Source organism: Sturnus vulgaris, chromosome 5 (genome assembly GCF_052056855.1).
Source record: "Sturnus vulgaris isolate bStuVul1 chromosome 5, bStuVul1.hap1, whole genome shotgun sequence".
NCBI lineage: Eukaryota > Metazoa > Chordata > Aves > Passeriformes > Sturnidae > Sturnus > Sturnus vulgaris.
The window spans coordinates 37,526,002-37,536,287 of NC_142247.1; the positions used below are offsets into that span (position 1 = coordinate 37,526,002).

The 10,286-nt window shown below is 37.6% G+C and overlaps 1 long non-coding RNA gene across 3 annotated transcripts in view; it reads left to right on the forward strand.

Moving 5' to 3' along the window:
• LOC148223668 (uncharacterized) overlaps positions 1 to 9,548 on the forward strand; it is a 27,275-nt gene extending 17,727 nt beyond the window's left edge. For 2 of the 3 annotated variants that reach the window (XR_015803919.1, XR_015803920.1), the window contains exons 2-3: positions 7,053 to 7,244; positions 7,515 to 9,548. This is a non-coding gene — a long non-coding RNA (uncharacterized LOC148223668). The remainder of the gene's footprint in view (positions 1 to 7,052; positions 7,245 to 7,514) is intronic. The other variant, XR_015803921.1, reaches the window with a different exon arrangement.
• The last annotated feature ends 738 nt before the right edge of the window (positions 9,549 to 10,286 follow it).

Consider the following 10,286-nt stretch of genomic DNA (forward strand, 5'->3'; position numbering starts at 1 on the left):
GCCGCTCTCGGCCCTGGTGGAGAGAGACGAGGAGCGGGCTTTCCGTGCCGGGCGGAGCGGCGGGAGGAGCGGGGCCCGTGGCCCCCCGGGCTCGGGGCGACTCCGGCAGCGCCCGCCGCTCCCGGCCCGCGGCTGCCGGGCACGGAGCCTCCGCCAGCGGCCATCCCCCGCAGGCCACAGCCCCGCTCCCCGGACGCCGGTACCTCGGCCAGTTCTGCCCGGTACCGCAAGTTTGCGGGCGTGTGCCGGGTGGGGGCCGCGGGGCTCTACCCGGGGCCAGCAGCGCAGAGGTACCAGCGAGGGAGCTCCTCTCGGGGCTCTGGCGCTCTCTCAGAGCGTCATTCGAGGAATAAGCAGCTACGGTTCCACAAAGCCTCTTAAGATAGAACTTCGTGCGAGCCCCGGCATCCTCTCCTGAGCCTTTTATCACCGGAGCTACTCACTCGGGCTGAACCACCCGCGTTTGTCCCTGGTTTTGCTTTCTACTTTAACGACTTGATTTCCCAGCACCGTGAATAAACATCAGCGTCTCCTCAGGAATCAGTTGAGGCTTCCCAGATGCTGTACACAATTAACCTGGTTGCAAATTTAGCGGTCCCAAGTACAGTATTTACAATCTTATCTCAAGTGGGTGGGTATACTAGAAACTCGTGAGCATCTTAGCCACATTCAGTGAGTAAGTAGGCTGAACACAACAGATCTGTGGCGTAGAGGGCTGATCTGAATCTTAACAATACTGTAGTTAATGTTCTTCTCTCTTTATACTTTTTCGACCTTCCCCCCCTACCCCGGGGTAATAGGTGAGAAACAGATTAAGTAACACACACACACACACACACACACACACACACACAATTGCAAAGCATAGATACTTTATCCATGGAACTAGTGTATGCTAAATGTCTTCTTTTTTTTTTTACCCTCCGGATGTAAACAGTGAGTTCAGGCTCTGTGTAAGAGTCCAGTTGCTCTTTTCACTGGAAAGGGAGGATTGGTTGTTGGGGTAATGCATTATTCACTCTTGGCTGGGTATATTTTACTTTACAAGACTTCTACTGCAGCTGCTGTTGTTGCTAAGTCCTTCCTAATTTAAATCAGATTTGGATTTAGGTTCTCTGAGATACTTATTCATGTTCCATGATAAGAGAATTATTTATTGTCATTTTCATTCCCTGAAATTCATGAAAACAATACAGACATCTGTGTAATTTTTGTACTTAAGTAATTACAGAATTTGAGTGCATTTTTACGTGAGATTTTAGTGAAAGTGTCAGTGTGTCTTTAGTAATTTATGACAAAGATGTATTTCAGATTGTTGGAAGTAGGCAAAGTCCAGATGTGCCCATATTAGAATAGCATTTTTCTGTCTTACAGAACATGGGGATAGGATATGTGAACATCATTTGTAAACAGTGTCAGCAAAAGCTGAATTGTATTTTCAGCAACACCAAGTGTTCCTCCATATTAGGCCAAGCATATTAGCTCCTGAAAGCAGTGTTTGTTCCTGAATCATTGCACATTCGTGTGGATTTTGGGGTTTTTTTTGGTCCAAATTCAGTTTCACTGCTGTGATTCATACTCTCTCTCTGCTTGCAAGGCAGAAGAAATTAACCAGCGCTTTCTAAGCAGGATTTTCCATTAACATCATTGGAGAATCTGCTTAAAAACTGATAGTATCATGTAGCCAATGGAAAGAAGTCTATGAATGTAGAGAAATACCTGGATAAACTATAGTATCTTCTTAAAAAAAAACAACTATCGAGCAGTTTTGCTCTGTCAAACAGTTCGTTGCAAATAACATAATCAAAATATCTTGGCAATTTTCTTTGGAAATGTTTTCTTGTTTGTTTATTTTTACTCAATAAAACAGTTTCATTTTGGGTCATATAATATTCTGGGAATTTCTCCACCAGCTGTCAAGCTGTTGGAATGATTTCTGTTTCATTATTCAACCAGCTTGAAGGTTTTCACTCTTGTGGTATTTGGCAGGGCAAATATTTTCAATACCTGCAACTGACCATCTTATTAACTGTGAAAAATTTCACTTGAACAATAAACAGCGTTCTGCCAAAGAATCACAGCAAGTTATTCCAAAATACATTACTCAATCAAAAATCTTGGGCAGCATTCATATGACCTTTGCCTGCTTTCAAAATGTTGCATTTCTTTTCTTCCAGAATTCTCTGTTGAGTAATATGGGTTGTTTTTGGAAAGACAATGCAATTTTCAGCAAAGCAGTTATTATATTTGGGATAATGATATTCAAAGGGACTCACCTTGCAACCTTTACATGCACAAGCAGTTAACTATTACTTATATAAGGACAACAGAGACTACTTGTATATATAAGGCTTGAAGGGTCACACTCAAAGGCCCTAGATAAGACAAACATTTAAAAATAGAAATTAGGTATCTCTTTTGCTGAATAGAGCTGGAGTTCTGATCTGGGGCCGTAACTGACATGTGGTGGATGGTCCTAAAGTTCAAGGCTTTTGTAGGAGTCCTACTTTATGTTTTCAACGCCAAAAGAACAAAGTATTTGGAAAAAGAGGATATGTGAGAAACAAGAAGACAGAATTTTATTAAAAGATAAATACAGGAGAGTAATAAGGACATAACTTCCGTGTCTTTCAGGCAGGCTTCTCCAGGGTCAAGGAGAGCTGACAAAGATGCTAAGCTTCTTGTACAGCTCCTGTACACTAGGATTTCTTACAAGGATATTTTTGCCATTGATATCAAAGTTTTCCACAGAAATTAATTTGTTTGTCAAAACTTTCTCTAGGACAGCATCTCAGCTTCCGGAGAGGATTTCAGGACTGGAAGAGAAAGAGCCTTTCATCATGATGCTTTGCTATAGGCAGACCAGGGCACCATCTGATCTGCAGATGCCCTAATCCTCATTGTCTAATCTGTGCTGCACTGTATCTCTCTCTTTTTTCTTCTTTTTTTTTTTTTTTTTTTCTTAGTGGGAAAGAAATTTATTTTATTTCCTTGAGGAGCCAAAAATTTTCAGATAATTTCAAATGTTTCATGCAGAGGAATTCCTACTCTCCTGCCAGCCTTTCATATATGACTTGGAAATCTGAAGGAGTTTCATGCTGACATAAAAGGTTCCCAAAAGGGCAAGATTTGGCCACTGGGAAGTCAACAAAATATTTTGAAAATTACTTTTTTTTAAAAAAATTATTAAGTTGCTCAAAGTTTAACAAATGGGGTTATAGCTTTTTCCAAATTAATCATAAGCAAAAAATCAAACCAAACCAAAAAACATCAAAATACCAAAACGAAAGACAAACATTAATTTCTCCTGTATTACAAAAACAGTTTGCACCATTAGGTCAATATTCCAGATCTATTATCCAGGGATGTATTACTTACCCATAAACACTCATTCAGAACTGCAATAAGGCATAGCATTGTATCAAACTTGACTGCATCCGTGGGTCATTTGTAAATGACAGAAAGGCAATCAAAAAAAGGCAATTAATTTTTGCCTCTTTCAATTCAAATGGTAACTCTCACTCTTTGAGCACATAGCCTACATTACTTAAGAGTTCACTTGTGCCACCTAAGTCAGAAAACAAATAAGAACTAACTTTTTCCTCTCCTGCAGGGTCTCAGACTGATGTATATTTACTGTGTTAAAAAAAGCAAATGTTTATATAGTTGCATAGATTTTGAATAAAATTCAGTTGTGGTGAAAGCTATTGCATCCCCTGATGATGTCAATAGAGACAATCCTTCTCACATTGCCTTTTATGTCTGCCTTTAAGAGCTAAATAAACAAAAAATAGTGTTAGGATTATAAACAAGGAGGATGTTGGTGGATGGAGAAAACTTGGTGTGGGCTATGTTAGCTCAAAGTATGTCTTTAATCATGCACTGGAACATAGATAGAAACTTCTTCCTGGAACACTTATCTGGAAACATGGTTAAGAGGCACAGGCTGTTGCCATTGTTTCCAAAATACAGGATGCCAAATGGGAGAGTGCCTCAGCCCTAGGAAGCCCAGTAGCATCTTCTTGGCATTAGAAACTCTCCCTTAATTATGCTAAAGGGAGAGTTTCTGAAACTAGAGATCTCCCTGGCGTGGCTCCTTCTGGGCATCCCTCCACTTTGGGGAAGGTGAAACATGATCCCCGTGGATGACAACATTCCTCCAAGTGGATTGCAAAAGCTGCTCTGCCTCTTAGGCCATGAAATGGCTGGAAGCCTTGGAAGGGATGCAAACCAGGGAGCAATAAAAACTGACTAAGCTTCACATCTAGGCTGCCAGGTAGGAGGGAACTCTGCAACTCATGCTCAGAAGGAAGAGACGAGGGACGATTTGGTTTTTCCTCTCTTTGCTGCAAGGACAGGTTGCCAGTGAGTGCTGTCTTTCTTGAAGTCATCTTGCAGCCATCTGGCTGAAATACTGTAGAGTTTGGGGGTTTTTCCACAGTTACTAGCCTGTAGTCATTCTGAAGCATCAACACCATCTCCTCCTGTTCAGCTATTTGTTTCTTATTCAGAGAGGCCAATGCTGGAAATCATGTTCACACAGATTTTCCTTCTCCTTTGATATCATCATTCAAGGTTCCACTCTGATGAAATTCTAAAAAATGAACAGACCTTCCACTAAAGACATGCATTTGTATGCATTTTGAGACATAATTCATGGCACCATATGACATTACCCTTACCACAAAAATGAATCACTGCTGTGGGAAATAAATACCAATGTTCAAAAATATCTTTCCTGACTTGTTGAGAAGTAACTCCAGGCCTTGAAAATTCCTTCTCATCACACTGCACAAAAGGAGGCATTATGTTAGTGATATGACTATGGGTCTAGGTGAGAGGGGGAAAAAGGAAAGACAGATTGCTGGAATTAGGATCTAACATATAACACTTGCACACACACAAGTCCCACACCTACTCAGAGGTAGGTGACTGAGAGAGGAGCACTTATTTGGGTAGCAAAGACAGAGGCTGGGGAAAAGTGATTTGTTTGTAGCAAATCCCATGGCAAAGGAAGATACCACTATTGATACTATTACTGATTAAACACTGTCAGCTCTTCTGCACATTCTAGGTAATTTCAATGGCTCTGTAGTAAGGCCATAGGTCCGAGAATTTCAAAGAAATAGTGGTGCAGTAAGACCCACTGTTCTGAGCCCATCAAAATATCTGTCAGTTTCACAAATATAATTTCTTTTGCTACTTTAAATTTTTCTCTGCTTTCCCACTGTGTAAGTAAATAATTATATCTATTTTTAAAGTGATAAAAAGAAGAAGGAAAGAAACAAAATATGTGGAAAAAAAGGAGAGGGGCAAGAAGATGACCACCTGCACTTTTTATATCACCATTACTGTTGAAAGCAACAGCATTTGGCATCACACGGAACATTTCTGTCATTATGTTTTTCATTGTACTTGAATACTGTTTCAGAAAAATGTTTCAGATTAAAATGTCAATGTTTGTGCTCAACTGGGCCCAGGTCTATGTGTTTAGAAGTATTTTTCCATGGATTCCTGATCTCCACACATTCTTCATTCTGCATGGCTGCAAGTCATGCCTCATAAAGGTGAGAATGTGGCATAACTGTGCAGACTTAAAACCACAGTTTCTTTCTGGTATGCCTTCTAGTTTTATGTATTGCCAAAATGTATGGCCAAATTCTAGTTACTTCAGTTGGTTCAATGGATTAACACAACCTGGCTAAGGGAAATCAACAGAATCTGGACTTCAAATTAAAATATACACACTTAGAATCACAATTGTGTAAACAAAAGCTGAAATAACATGTTTAATCCATTCAGGTGTCCTTAGAAGAAAGTTACCTTTATATTATTTTTTAATTAATATATTATTTATAATTAATTAAAATATTTTAGAAAATATTTATATATATAATATTTATATTAAAATAAAACAGTTTCAAGATATTTAGAAGTTCAATCAGAGAATAACATATTATGATGGAAATTAGAGTTCACAGTGATTCTTTTCTTTTAAAACCTTGTGTAACCATACAGCATTTGATGGAGTAAGCTATTTTTGCCTATATTTCAGAGTACTAATGCTACTGTTGCAAGCAAAGTGGAATGTTATCAGAGCTGAAACCTTGTCACTCATCAGTGTTTCTTTTGGTGTATAAACTTCAGTCATTTCTGTGATGAGAAACAAAAGGCAAAAAATGGAGTATTTTTAAAGTGTACAAATGAGTTTTTAAAACTTAGAAATCTGTTATAATTTTGCAATGCTACATTATTTTATAGCCTTTAAAATGGTCATTTTATTAGTAATACCTTAAACATCATCCTTTGTGAACGAATGGAATCAATATCAAACAAAATGAGATTTCATATTACGCTTTCATTTATCTTTTTATGTTTGAGCCTTCATTGCTTTTTACTTTTCTAGTTTCTAATCAATTTCCCTAATGCTTTCTCAATTTTGGGAATGGAACATTAAAATAATTTCATATTTAATTAAATTATAAAGCCCCAGTTAGAACCTAACACCTAATAAAGAGAATCTAAATAAAACAGTTATTGCTGAAAGGTAATTTTTATGTATTTCTCATGAAATAGATTATGGTGTATTTTTTGCTGGTTTTAGTACAAATCTTTCGCATAATCACAAAGTAAAAAACATATCTTTAAGATTCATTTGTGCTATGAATTGTTAAATTGTTATTTTCATTTGGTTTTAATTTGTGTCTTTTTGAACATCTTTGCTGCAACAAGTTGCCACTGCTGTTTGTCCCAGCGATGGTGTTGCAGGAGTGGTAATTGCAAAATAGATGAGGAAATTACCTATTATACCTCACCTACACACTGTTCGTATCCACTTTCCTAATTCATGAGTTAAACTCAGTCCTGTATCTTCTCTGTGGGAACTCTCCAATCATTTTGAGCCCTTCTTCACTACACATACCAATGGTCCTTGGCTCAGTTCTCTTCACTGCTCCTATGAAAATGAGTGGTATTCTTCTGTATTCCTCCCTCACGTATGACACTTCACAAATCCCATTGATCTTTCAGCTTTTTTTTTTTTTTTTTTTCAGATTTCCCCATCTTTCTTTCATAGGTCACAGGATTTTGAGCTTCTCCTTCACTGAAATCACTTCACAGAAATACCTTGTCACAAAGACAGGATGCCACACTTTTTTCTCACTCTGCTTCCAGCCCCTCCTTGCAGCCTGTTTCTGTGGTCTCTGAAGCAATGCCTGAGCTGGATGTGGAGATTTACATGGGAGGTGAGCATCTGCTCCTATTCTTTGCTAAAAATTTGTTTCATCCCAATGAAATGCCATCTCAAGACCCCTCCTTTGACCTCATGAGTTTTCTGTGTAGGTGGGATCTCATTTTGAGGCTACAATGCACCTTCCTTTTCCTCTGAGATATGGAAGAACTTTTGTGTTAATTCTGCCCAACTTTCACACTGCTCACTTCACTGATGAAGCAGAGAGGAGGGAACCTGCCATGACAAGTTTCTTCATGTTTATCTTTATTTTTTTTGTTTGTAGCTGGCCTTGAATGATAGGAGGTGAACAATTTCTGGCTCAGAGAGGTCACTGCAGAATGTCATGAATTCTCTCCATTGGGAAAAGTGAAGAGATTTTCTCTAAAGCTGCCTATATTACACCTACTTTGTAGAAAAAGAGGGCTTTTTGATGCTGCATTACCACCCCTTCAATAAAATTTGAAAACCTGCAAACTTCCTAATCCTTGCATAAGCATTTAGCCATGAGGTTTTTACTGCTACTAATAGGAGTCTTTCAGCTAAATCTCTACATGTCTCTGTAATTACCTACACAAGGAGTAATGTTCTGTAATACCATTCAATCTCTATTTTCATGTCATGCCACAGTCTAATATTCCTCAGTCCATGGCAAATATGCCTTTAGAAAATAGCCTGATATAGAACAAAATAAGATCCATATTCAAGCGAGAAGCACTCAGTGAAACAGAATCCTGTCTAGTGACTTGATAAGCCAGACCATAAGGATATAAAAAGTGCAGGGATGGTTTATGCCAGATACAGTCTCTGGTTAGAAGATTTGGTTCTAAGAACCCATGAGAAAAAGGACTTGCTCTATTCACTGAATGGAACAAAGAAAAGCCAAGATATTTGAAATAAAATAGAAACTATTTGAACTATACCCTTCACTTTATCTGCAATCAAGCTTACCACTGGATGTCTATATAACAAACCTAAAAACACACAGAAAAGTGAAATGTTCAGCCAAAATCGGAGAAGCAGCTTATAGGAAAGACACTGATTTGCAATGTTCCTTTGGTCTCACAGAGCTCTCGACATTGCAGGAGATATCACCGTGAGCTTCAAAAACTAGAGAGCAGATTTTTAGCTCCAAGGTCTTTCCTTGTTTCATACGGGACACAAGAAGCAAGATGACAATTGTTCTAAAATGACTGACTGAGGATTTCACTGGAGGTCTTTTGCAATTGATCTTCTGAGAGAAAAGCAGAGATATTTAAAAGGACAGAGCAGGAAAGCTCTTTCTACCCATCATCCACTTACACTGGATTGCCTATGAGTGGGTGAAACATAGGTAAAACAACTTAATAGTTTACAAGAAAGTTATAAGTCAGAAAGGTTGTTTTAGCTGTACATTGAATGACCTTTAAGAGCAATACATTCCAAGGAGATAGTGCAAAAGTCTCCACTTTGTACCAACTCATGGAACAGCAGACATAAAATTAGTGCAAAAAAATAAATAATATTAAATTATAGTAAACTCTAATCAAAAAACATCTGTGGAAAATGGATCTTCGCAAACTTACTTGATGTACTTATTAGTTTGGTTGAGAACCATAACAATTTCAAAAAATGAAATCTTGAATAAGATATTTGACTTATCTTCACAATATCATGAAACTTTCTAAAGGTGCAAACAAAGGCATAGATGTAAAAAAATAATATTAAGCCCTAACAAATGAGACACATTGCACTGATAATGTCAGTTGTACAAAATAACCAACTACATTGCCTAATTTTTAGATAAATAAAAAATGTGTTTTGAAATGGCTAAATATGAAGTCATACACACGAGAAAAATGGAGACTATATCTAGAAAATGAGAAACTTCTCCAAGAGAAAAAATAACCATGAAGATTGGTGTGTTATTCAATCTGCATCCTGGATGTTTCACATTGCTGTATTTTCTTATACAGGGTTAATAAAACCCTCATTTACATATGTTGTAACTTAAGAAGCAGAAGTTGAGCTTTTTTAGCATATCAGAACTATTTAAATATTTGTCCAGTTCAGCTTTCTAAAATTAAGGAAATCTGTTGAAAAGTTAGAGAGGTTTAAGGGAAAAGCCTGGAAAATGAAACTGAAAAATATATCTTCCAGTGCAAGGTTCAAGAGACGTTGTCAACTTAATTTATCAAGAGATAACTTAATCAGAGTCTTTAAATACCTACATAGGAAACAGAAATTTCATAATAAGATGGCTCTTCAATAGAGCTAACAAAAATGTAATAATAGCTTGAAATTGAACCTTGACAAAATTAGGCTCAAAATTAGGTGCATTTTTTTTAACAGTGATGGTACTGAGCCACTATAACAATGTACCAAAGACTTCCATGGATTCTACAAGGAATTTTTCGATAACATTGCATTTTTAAAGTATTTGATATATTTCAAATGTTATCTCAGAAAAATCCATCAGCCTCTTTTAGCAGGCCATCCTGTGTGATCAAACCAGTCCCCATGAGCTCTACACTTTGTAGAACACATGATAAGGGCCCAAATATTTGTAGATGTAAAAAAAAATTAGTCTTCCTGGACTAGTAATGATAGCTGCAGATTGTACACAGACTTTTAAAATTCAGGTAAGTTCAAACAAAACATTTCAGGAGGTAGCCATGAAGTAGCTGCCCAAATCACTTGATATACAACAAAATAGGAAAACAGTGTAGTTTTTAAATGTCTTAAGGCCATGTACAGAAAGAAGACAAACAAGCTGACTAAATGTTTCTTTATTGACAGCAAAATCTTAATTCAGCTGATGAATATCCATGTGATTTTCTCTGGCCTCGGGTCTACTATCAGATATTTCTAACCAAGGAACTCTCCAAAATGATACAGGAGCCCAGACTGTTATAAAGAATTATTTTGAAGCATCAAGAGAATGATGGTTTTTTTGGCTAATGGTAAAATCTGGCTTTCTAATGATGAAACCAGATAAGCTCCAAAATAGCACTTAGATGCAAAAAACCCCCACAATTGGATCAAATTTAGACAATTAAGATAGTGATCTCTGAAACCA